Source organism: Colias philodice, chromosome 10 (genome assembly GCF_061535455.1).
Source record: "Colias philodice isolate Cphi_HAF_F1 chromosome 10, ilColPhil1 Martin Lab GWU primary, whole genome shotgun sequence".
NCBI lineage: Eukaryota > Metazoa > Arthropoda > Insecta > Lepidoptera > Pieridae > Colias > Colias philodice.
Window position 1 is genome coordinate 708,862 of NC_143095.1, and position 12,218 is coordinate 721,079.

At 31.7% G+C, this 12,218-nt stretch overlaps 1 long non-coding RNA gene across 1 annotated transcript; it reads right to left on the minus strand.

The window, feature by feature from the left end:
* Positions 1 to 502: 502 nt before the first annotated feature.
* Positions 503 to 2,014, minus strand: LOC149484986 (uncharacterized). The gene is made up of 3 exons (XR_016316128.1): positions 1,956 to 2,014; positions 1,178 to 1,273; positions 503 to 633 (listed from the first exon to the last, which is right to left on the minus strand). It is a non-coding gene; the product is annotated as an uncharacterized LOC149484986 (long non-coding RNA).
* Positions 2,015 to 12,218: the final 10,204 nt, after the last annotated feature.

Here is a 12,218-nt window from a genome sequence, read left to right on the forward strand (position 1 = left end):
GAGATATCAATTATACATATCAAGATGGAAGCAATCATGATCGATCGATCAACTTTAATCCTGAATCAGTAATGTATACTGCACACTTAAACCACTTATTTGAATTACACTAGTATGTAATGAATGCTCTAAGATGTAATATATTGATATGAGAGAAAAAGTTCCAATATTAACGAAAAGTCACAAATGCAGAATATTTTCTATATAGAATCGAATACGAGTATAAAGAGAAATGCATTGTCTATAGGTATCTATTCGAGTATCATCGATCAGATAGAGTACGAGTAGCTACTGCGAAAACAAGCAGAGGCTATTTTTGAATTTATATGCGGGTTGCAAGGGATCTAGAGATGCAAAATAGTATTACCTACTAGTCAGACGATGAAAAAACGAAATCATATTGGTTGCTACTACCCATAAAATTCAGCTACAAAATGTAAATACATAGTACCTTACATACCTATGTATAAAATTTTATCAATAGGTATTTCAAAAACATCAGAAAAAAGTACCTACTTACACCCTCGATATTTGTGTAGTAGTGTAGTCGTAGTCGAAATCTCTTTCACGTCTTCTAGCTTAATATTCAGGATCTCAACCACTGAGCCAGCGCATCATCAAGCCCTCTACAATCTATAAAAGTGACCAACACCCTAATTATAAAGCTGATGCATCCACGAATTTTCACAATAAATTAACTAAAAAAATGAGTCGTTCATAACTACGAGTTCATTAATAATGATATGTGGCTGTCAATAATTCAATGAGTTCATAATAACGGACCGCCGGCGGCCACAATGAAGTAATTTATTACTATTGAGTGAATTATTCGAACGGCAACACGTAACTTTCATATTGATAACTTGTTAGTAGAAATTTATTGAAATGGACCCACAGGTCGGGTTGTATTTTAGAGGACGGGATTATTGCCTTAATAACTGTCGCTTTGTGGATATATTTTTAAACTGTTACCCGTTGTGTTGATAACAAACACAGCTTTAAAAATAAATTTACTAATAGCGCTGTAAAGTGCCATATTTATGACTGAAACATATTGGAAGCACAAAACGTCTTATTTTCAAGCTATCGAAGTATGTATTTTGTAAGTGACAGGGAAACGAACAAATAAAAGAAAGAAATGGTTGTACTTGTAACTATTAAATAATTAAATATTTACCTCATGATGTAATTATTTATTTCAGAATTATTTCTCAAGCAACTCGACTTCAACTTGTGATGGATCCATTTACTTAGAGAACCGCGAGAGACCATCCTGCAATCACAGTATTATTTACTTCTACATCCATTATGCGGTAAATTAACCTAATTTTCAATTTGAGAAATGTAAGAAAGAAACATTGCATCTTGTCCAAATATCCTTTCAATTTAACATCATTGCAAGGTTAAGAAGCGTCATAAAGCACATTAATAAGGGCTCAATGTCATGTAAAGTATTACATTGATTTACAGTGTGATGACGTATCAATCACGTCGCCTCCCGTTGTGATACCGCACACGATGAGGCTGTGGTCACACTGTGCGAGGGGTAGATTGTCGATAATTATAAGTTACATTGATATTAAATTGAATAGATGGTATGGAGCTGAATAACAATGACCAACAACTTTTACAGAAATAAATATTATATAAACGATCTAGACTCTGGTAAGGATATAATATTTAGAGAGAGATCAATTAAATGCATGTAGTTTAATTAATGTATTGTTTTAAACGAAAATACCTGATGTGTAAAAATAAACAAACATGGAAGTAAATTATTGATCAATAGCAGATGTAACAAATATGATTTGGAACTAAGGAATATAATTTAAGACAAAAAGAAGCCTACGAATGAATTAATTGCTAAACGAAACATTAAAGGCTTTAGGTGTAGTAACTATTAGGTAATCTGTGACCTGAGTAATAATAGTGTTTAATGTATTTATATTATTTACCTATTCAAAGTAACAAATAACTGCTCTTAATAATTTCTTCAGACCACTATTAAATTATCAGGATAACCGCAGATACAGTGTATCGCATTAATTAAATTGTGCCACCCGTCGCGACACCACACACTATGATAGGTTGCGATCACACCGACCATCTGCTGAGAACAAATTATAAAAGGTTTGTGTATAAGGCGCGGGGCGCGGGACATAATATACAAGCGGCGCGGCGCGCTGCCGGCATGCTTCGGGTGCGCTATTGGCATTTTGTATGAAATAATTTTGGAAAGGCGCAACCTTGGCGCAACCTTGGCACAACCGTGGCGTGCCGTCTCGACGCCTGTCCAAAATTCTTTCATACAAAATGTATAAGAAGGACGTGGTGCAAAACAGATTCAAGAGGTGCGCTTATGGCACGCCCGCGCCCGCGCCGCTTGTGTTTGACCCGCGCCTTAAGGACTTTATGATGAACTGACATATTTATTGATCAGCAGAAAATAAGGGAATTTAAAAGTGGGCAAACTATATGCTTTATGTAAAAGAAAGTTAAAAAGTAAAGAGTGATAGAAACACCGTAAAATATTGTTCAATGCCCTGGTCAGCTAGTTTTTAATATAGATACTAATAATATTATGACGAGGATTGATATGAGTATTGACCATATCATGGAAATTCTTAAACAAACAGCAAGCTTCACTTTTAGCCAAAAAGAGCTACCATAGGCTATTTTTTTTTTGCAGAATAACAGGAGATGGTGTTAAGAACACCTGTGACATTTGATAGCTGTTATTATAATTTAGCGATGTAGCGGGTAATTATAGAAAACAAGACATTATATCTTTCGTGTTTGCTTGTTTTGATAGAATGGAATATTAATGGATATGAATAGTTTTAAACTTGAGTCTATGATCAGCTTTGTTGATCAAAGTGCTATAAAATTATATGAAATTAGACTTTTTATACATGCATTTTTATACTTTGATCAATACGATAGATAATAAACAGGGATGTCGTAAGAAAATAAACGATAGCCATGTTGAATAAACATTCTTTGTGAAAAATTAAATGGATCGGGCTAAGATTAATACATTGTTTATAAATAGCTCAATTCAGAGAAAAAAAGGATTCACAGAAATTATCTAGCGCATACAATTCAATAGCAATGCAACATTTTTCTACTATGCGTGCCAACTAAGAATAGGACCGCGCTTGCTGCCAACTTCACACGAAAACTGTCAAATTAGTACTGCCAGCAAAAAAAGAATTTTCATATAATTATTTTTTATTGTTCATGATTATATTTAATTATTGTATAATCGTTATATTCATTAAAAATACTATTTATTGAATTTCACTGATGGATTATGGATAATAATCATATATGGATAAAAATAAAAATAAATGGAAATACAGGTGTGGAAACAGTATTCATAAAAAGTTAACATTTTCATAGTTAATGCGGAGATAGCAGTGACAGCGACAGCAATGAAGATTCAGAATACGACGACGATGACGCTGTGTTAAGTGGTGTAGAGGAAATATTATCCGATTGATAAAAACTGAAATAATATATATATGTATATATATATTTTTATATACGTGCTGTTATTTTTAAATCCTACTCATTCATAATAAATTTGGCGTGAAATGTATTAGAAATACCAACAAAGCGTACATTAAATATTTAAACTGAATATAATTTCTTTATTGATTTTTTTGCACATCATACGCTTTGGTAATGAAGTTAGCGCGTATTACTGAACAATATGGCGTCTTGACAGTCCTATTCTTATTTGGCACGCATAGTATATTGTTACCTGCCTACTTTAATTCCTAGTAATATTTTTTTATTGCAATTTGCATAGGCTGCCACTTTTCTGACGTATATAAGTACCTAATATAAAATTATTATATTTAATATGAGTATCTTGTAAGCAGAATTCCATCTAGATTTGTTTAACAATTACCATAACAAGTTGCAAGTATCAATCCGCAATCCCACCTTCATTACATTAGCGGAAACAGGAGAGGATACCGTTTCGGGTAATCGAACTTGCACAATGCACAGGAATCGTACAACCATTAAGACACCATTCACAAATAAAATGAATCAAAACGTGTCGCTCTGTGTGTTCAGCCCTTAAATGTAGCGCAGTGCGCCCTCGCCCTTACAAAGCAGTCAAATTAATCTTTCCAAGTACACAACCATCAATTACCACGGAACGTTAGCGCTGTTTATATTTCCACAGATAAATTATTATCTGTCTATCTTTACGTGTCTTCCGTTTATGTACAGCTTTATTCGGGGAATATTTTTATTATAACTTGGCGTCGGCAGGATGTTTGTTGCCGTGAACGCGTGTGATTCACGTGTATTACAAGTTAATGACAGCAAAAAAGCTATTTGGATGTCAATAATCATTTTTGTTTTAATGGCAAAGAGAAAGTGAACTTTAAGGGCTTGGTCTAGTAGTGCAAACAAATGCATCCTGTCATCCTATATGTAAATAATACAAATATACTATGGGAAAGTTGCTCCACTTAATTTTTAAAAATTAAATCATTCGTATGCATAATTTAATATTCGTAATAAGTACCAGACATGACAATTTGAAACAATTTTCGTGAAAATTACACCAGGTGATTTTTTTTATCAGTACACAAAATTTGCGAATACGTTCTATTGATATCTTCAAATGCATAACTCTATACATTTTTTTCGACCTAAGTTTCTTAGTGAAAGTTGTTCAGTTTAACTAATAAAACGGATAAACAAATTTTGTATATAATAAAAAAAAATGTAATGTTAACACGTCCGCTCGCATCAAAATTCATAAATTACATATATGCATCGCGCGGAACGCCGTCCTTATATAGGAGTCGAGGAGGCGTGGTGTCGTGCGGCCCGCGTGTGCCGCAAACGGTTCAAGCCAAATCCGACTTTTGGCGCTACAGGTTACATCGCTGAATCCACTGCGGGTAACGCAACGTGTGTTCGCGGTTCTACAGAACAACGTCTATGGATAAAACTGAAAAATTAAGATTTATTTTTTTTCTTCGTATTTTTCCAGGATAAAAAGTATTCCATTTTATGCCCAGGATAATAAGGTATAATTATACCAAGTTTCATTGAAATCGAACCATTAGTTTTCACGTGATGCCTTCACATACAGACAGACAGACAGACAAAAATTTTTTTAATCACATATTTGTGTTTGGTATCGATCCAGTAACACTGCTATTTATTTTTTAAATACATATTTTCAAAGTACAGAATTGACCCTTCTACGGATTTATTATATTATGTATAATATATATATTTATATGGATAAACCTAATAAATATTTTGCTAGCATTCTGATGCTTTATCGGTTGCACTGGATTTTTCTTTTCTTTTTTCAATCGCTTGAATGACATAGGATGGGTCCTTGATGGGCATGGAATGCTGAAGTCTCGAATCAATCAATTCTGACAGTAGGCAATTTATGTAAAATCTTGATAATGGTCCATCATTTTATTTTTTTTTTGCCTAAACTTATATATTCTATTTTTAACGAATGATTCACTCCAGTCCAAACAGCAAATAAGCAGACTTCTGCTTCTGCAACGTTTAGTTGTCCCTGAATTTGGAAAAAATAGTCATGATTCTTATCTATGACAAAAGTGTTATTTTTTTGCATTGTATTTCAAATATTAAATTTTTTATTTTTAACCGCATCTTCCGCATTCATCTCTTTTGCCGGAATTAGACATTTAACTTCTACTAGTCCCATTTTCCCTTCTTGATATGGGAGTGTATAAAGTAAATTTTTCTCGTTATACTTTTAAAAAGTTATTATTGTCATTTTGCTCATTAGGTAAAGTAATTTCGATATCAGTTTTAAGTTTTTTGATACCTGCAATAATAACGTCATAATCGCCTGCACATACTTATCGATTACACCCTGTATACAATCCACCATCCACATTCATAATGTTTTCCTGTCCTCCTCTCCTTTACGCTGTTCACCGATACATTTTAAATGAGTAAATCTGCTACCACTGAAGGATGTTTCATTGTGATCAGCAAATTTTCACCACTGTTGTCGATTATTTGTTTTTCATTTTTAATCAGCAATTGGGAATCATCAGTTTTGTTTTTTGCAGATTGGTGATGTACCCTAACAATACGTCGAAAAGGGAAAGCATCAACGAATTATCGTTTTCGTCCTCTTTTTTTATTCTTCGCGTCTCTGTTAAACTCAAAACTCAAACTCAAACATTTATTTATTCAATTAGACTTCTTCTAGAAGCACTTTTGAAACGTCATTAGGTACATATTTTTAACATTTACCACCGATTCGGAAAGCAGTATCTACGGAGAAGAATCGGCAAGAAACTCCATAGTTGCTCTTTTTACTTGTTACTTGTGTTTGTTTAGTTCAACACCCATTGAATTTTCTATGTTATTGCGATCTTCCATTACATCTGAGTTTTTATGATGTGATGATAATCCATTCGTTTTAATATTGGTACTTAGAGTTGGTGGACTAAACTAGAAATGGTGGACTAAATTTGTCAGCGCGTCTGTAAGATCAAAATATAAAACCAACATCCTGTATTTAAGTTACAAAATTAATAATCAAACAACATGCCGCTACGTTTAAAATGACTAGAAGAAAAAAAAAAACACCTCGACATATTTGGAATTTTGGAGTAAACAAATCATTTTCCCCGTATGTCCCAAGTTCAAGTTCTCAATATAATTAAATATATTTTGTATTTCTCAAACGAAAAATAAACATTTTTGGAACTTCAAAAAAAATATATAATATTATAAGAAAATTTTTGAGCTTACTTTAGTTTAAAAGAAACATTCATCCCTTTACTGAAACCCCGTAAAATAAAGAAATTGTTGCCAATCACCTTTGTAATGTATTTGGTTTCATTAACTTTATGTTCGAAGATAATTTTTTTTCTAGTAAGTACATAGTTACACGCATATTTTTTTCGTTTATTTTCCATATCGAAATCAAATGTTTAAAAATACGAATATTTGCACAAAACTAAGATAAAAATAATCAATTAACAAAAATATTAAATTTAATGAAGTAGAGCAACTTTCACTTCGGTATGAAGGAAAATCGAGCGTAGAGCACACGTCAGAACGCTCCGGCCCAAGGAGCGCGACTAAAGAAATTCGCTATGATTTTTCCTAATTATTTTAAATATTTTTTTAATATTTAAAGAATTATCAAAATTCAAAAAAAAAAATTTTTAAAGGATTAATACTCATTGGTCTTCAACCAACTCGAATAAATTAATGGAAACAATAACTTTTAGCAGTATTTATCAATAGATTTTGTAAGGCAAAAAATGGGAAATTTAATGAATTTATAACGTTCTAATTAGGAAAATCATAAGTTTTTCGGCAATTGTATTCAGCAGTTTTTAATAACGACTATATAAGGATAATAATGTGCTGATCAGATTGTGTAAATTGTAATCGGTTGCAACGTAGTGAGTGCACAAACTTAGCTCGAAATGTCTTTGGGGGAAAGAGACTTATCTTGAAGGCCTGATTAAGGTAACATAAAGTAACTTTACAAATGTGAAAAAATTCACGCGCATTGCGTATATAACACTAATTGATAAACAAGAAAAAAAAATTCAGTTTATCATTTCATTAGCCGGGAAAAAATTGTCAAATAACTTGTTGAAAACGCAATTTTGCTAGACTGCAGCCTTAATGATAGAGTATAATGAATAAACTTATGAGGATAATAAATCTATTGTAAAAACCTGTATTAATAATACAAGCAGAAAACAATTGAGAGAATTTACAAATGATTGAAATGAAGCAAAACCAAGGTAGTCTCAGCTTTAAAACTGACACAAAAATGTTGTAAAACATTATTTCTATGAACATAACATCGTTTATATTAAAGTTCCAAACCGTTAAAAATAAAATGATAAAACTTGAATTTTAGATTTAAAAAATACCAATCTTTTTGCAAACTATGAAGTAGGAAAAAGGCAATTTACAGTGTCTATATCACGTCTAATAATATCACACATTTATCACGGCTCTGAATTAGGTAATGGAATAAGTCTGCACAATTTAACAAGGAATAAAAACAACTACATATCTCTCCTAGTTCTACGAAATAAACTTACAGTGGTGGTCACATAATTAAAGACACTAAGAGCATTTTACACTACCCAAAACACTTCTCTCAACATTTTTTTTTCGCACTACCATTGGAACTTGTTAAATAATTTTAAAATATTCAGGTATGTGTTGTCTAATGCTAAACTAAATTTTATCTACAGAACTTGTCGGTTTGTTAGATTTAATTCGGTTCATCCTTACTACTAGCAGTTTTAACATATCAAAGGTCTGGCCATATAATTAAAGACATTAGACTCGCTTATGAGAAATATAAAAAAATATTATTTTAATGAGATTATTTTTCCAACACAAAATGCCTGACGTATTTACAAAACATTTTTACACTTTTCAATATTTGGTTGCATGTCCTTTGGCAGTAATGACGGTTTACATCTCTTGGGCATTGAAGTAACTAATTTTGTACAAGTGCATCACTAATTTGGATCCATTCTTCGAAAATGCTTTACAAAGTTAGTAGACGTTTGATGACCGCTTTGCCGCGACTTCTTTCTTTCTTGATTCCATAAGTTTTCGATCGGATTTAAACCCGGGCTGTAGGGGGGCCCAATCCAAAACAATTGCAGATTGGTTCCTTAACAAGCACTTCACTACTTAACCGTGTGCTTAGGATCATTATCGTGTTGAAAAGTCCAAACAAAAGGTAAATTTTCCTCCGCATAGGGCAGCATGGATTGCTCTAAAATATACTTGTACTGGAATTTATCCTTGTTGCCTTCTGTCTTTTTGACAGGTCCAACACCAAGTCCAGAAAAACAGCGCCACACATTGATATTTCCACCCCCATGTATGACTACTTATTAGTGTATCTTGGATCTATTTCCTTATTGAGATGGCGTCTTACATATTGTTTTCTGACAGAATTAATCATATTAATCCTAGTTTCATGCAAAAACAGCACATGTTTCCATTCTCGTTCAGTCCAGTGATCGTATTTTGTAGCAAAGTCAAATCTTGCCTTCACATTTTGTTTTTTCAAAAGTGGTACTTTCCGAGATACTCTTCAGTGCAAGTATTCCTCACACAGTCTCCATCTAATTGTCCTTGCACACATCCCCTTCAAGCCTGCTGCACCATAGAACTCTGAACTGTATCAGTTTCGACCCTTTAAATGGATATTTTTAGCCAACAACACCATTTTTGAATCTTTCGGCCGAGTAGTTTCACTTGGTTTTGATTTTCTGAGTATGTTTTCGGTCGTGTAGAACATCTTGACATGTTTTATAGCATTCATAACCATAGCCTTGGAACATTTTAATTATCATAGAAGTTAAAAATAATTTTTCTTGTGGACGAGTCGCAACTCTTGTTTTTAACCATAATAATTGATATTAAAACAATTAAACATATGAATTTTAATTTTAAAAGTTAAATATACTCAAAAAAATTATGGAGTGTCGACGATTTATGAAATTACGCGGCAAAACGAAGAAAAGCACAATGCTGTTTCTTTTTATTTATAAAAAATTATAACTCATTTCTTGTTGTCTTTAATTAAGTGGCCAGCTACACGTACGTAAACAAAGTTTGTGTTACATTCCCACAGAGAGCAAGTGTCGAAACTAACAAGGAATATAACTATTTTTTGTCCCTCATTTTAAAGAACATATTGTCTTGTATGGTTTAATAAAAATAATATTAGATTAAATACCTTTTTCAGATACTTCATAATGTAAATCTTTTATGGTCAATTCGGGGGTGTCTTTAATTATGTGACCACCACTGTACCTACATTTATTTTGCTTACTGTGTTATGGGTCATTATGAGATTCGTTGCTCGTAAATTACGCTATTACTTTCTATGGTATAGTTTTCTTAGTAGTGGAATTATTAAATATATATTTTGTTATCTAATTGACATTTTAAGAGGCTTTTCTCTATATTGAGAAGGTATAAATTAATTAAAAATATGATTTCTTTAGTTCATAGTTCTATTAGTTACCGACTTCTAGTTGGTCTTTCATTAAAATATATTGATTATCGTTAGGTCATTTTTTTTACAAATTATTTCTTTATTATTTACCTTGTAGATATAAATATTAAATTTATTTAAGTTCCATTAAAAACACAGTAGGTATAGGCCCTCTAACAATTTACAAGAAAAAATACACTCAATCTACATTCCATATCTGTTCAATTTGGGACACGATATTTATTACAGACCATCTTATCTTGCTAATACCCAATAAAATTCACACTATTAATAAAAACCCAATAAATACAAGTTCTAAAACTGAAATTAAATACACATTTAAATAAATAGCCGTTGTAAAACCGCGTGTGTTGTAAAAATTTATAGTCATGATATATGATACAGCAAGCTAGGGAAATTGCCCTGATAATATTTATGACGATATGAGCACATAACGTCGTCACTGCTAAATATAATTTATGATAGAACGATATATAAAACGTTTCTTTTTTTATTTGGAAAGGGGCTTGGCTTTATCTATTACCTACTATTAAAGTATAGGTGACTAAGGAACGGTTATGGTTACGCTATGATTCACATTGTGTAGTAAAAGGTGGCATGTTTAAAAACAATTTCGTTTAATTGATAAAATATAAGTAATTAGATCTAAATATTAAATCGATGTAACTAGACATGTATCTAAAAAATTAGCACAATGTCAGTACTAAGAAATTTGTGTAACTTAGTATTGCAGGCTACTCACCGCATTTTGTGTATGATCCCTGTTTTACTCCATAATTTATATCTTCAAAATAACACAAAATTATGCAAAGAACAAAGCAATTTCAATGAATTAAATTAACAAATTGTTTTCTTGCGTAAAATAATGATCGCGCGCCAGAAAAATTTTGAAAATCGAATCATATTTCTAATTTATTTTTAAAGATCCATTTCTAGCGTATGGCCAGTATCACATTGTTAGAATTTCAGTCTACATTTAAAAAAATGCTGCTTTAATTAAAAATAAAATGTTGTGAATTATAAATAAAAAATAAGATGTTTTATTTACCAGTAAATCTATCGACCGACAACTGCAAAGCAATCTACATATTTTTTTCGTGTGATCAATTTAGTGCGCGCGAAAACTAGGAATTTGAAAATCGAACCAATTATTTTTTTCTTTTTTCGTGTCCACTTTTTACTTTTTTTTTCAACCGCGTCTAATATACGGCCAGTATCAATTTGTAGTTCGAATTTCAGCGTATAATAAAACTTTTTGCTCTTATAAAATATTGTGAATGAAAAAAATAAAAATTGTAAGATGTTTTATTTACCAGTTCATCCGACGTTAATGTATGTCATTATACAAGACAGGTGACATCATTCGCGGCTCAAAGTTAATACGTATAATTTTCTAAGGAGCAAAAATGACTGGTCTATACATTGATAATGGCTGATGATTATAAGGGGACCGTGTCAGTGTGTCGTAACGACGGCAAATTATAGGATATGTATTGAGATGTTACAGCTGACGGAATTGCGGGTTGGAGTTTCGACTTATAAATATACAGTGGTATTAGAGCTCAAAATAAATAAAACCTCGGTTCAAGAAAGTGATATAATTGTCACACTATTAAATAGTAATGAAAGATTTCTTTTTTCCTTTGTGATATTTTGTGACTATGGAAATGTAGTGTAGGATCAATCAATTGATTGTAATTAAAGTTGAAGCTAAACGTAACTGATGTTAGTCAAACATTGCCATAAGTACCTAGGTATACATAATTCGAAGGTAATTACATAATATATACATACAATTTAATAACAAAATATTCCACAATATTATCTCCGATTTATCTCCGAAAATAACGTCAATGTTTGTAATTATCCGGTAATAAATCAATTTCAACATTAATTACTCGAATACCCAAGAAATTGACATACATCAATAGATAAGAATCGTTTTAGTTTTAAATTTATAAATTAAATTTCTAAAGATATCGTACGATCGTAATAGATAACTAATATAATTAATAAGGACGATAATGTTCTTGGAAACAGGTTCATTTTTAGGTTAATAGTTTTTTAATTGAGTTTTCCTGGCATCAATCTAAATACTAATCAAACTAGCTGTGACTCGCGGTTTCACTCGTATTCATATATAAGAAAGAAAAAACACAATTCATAT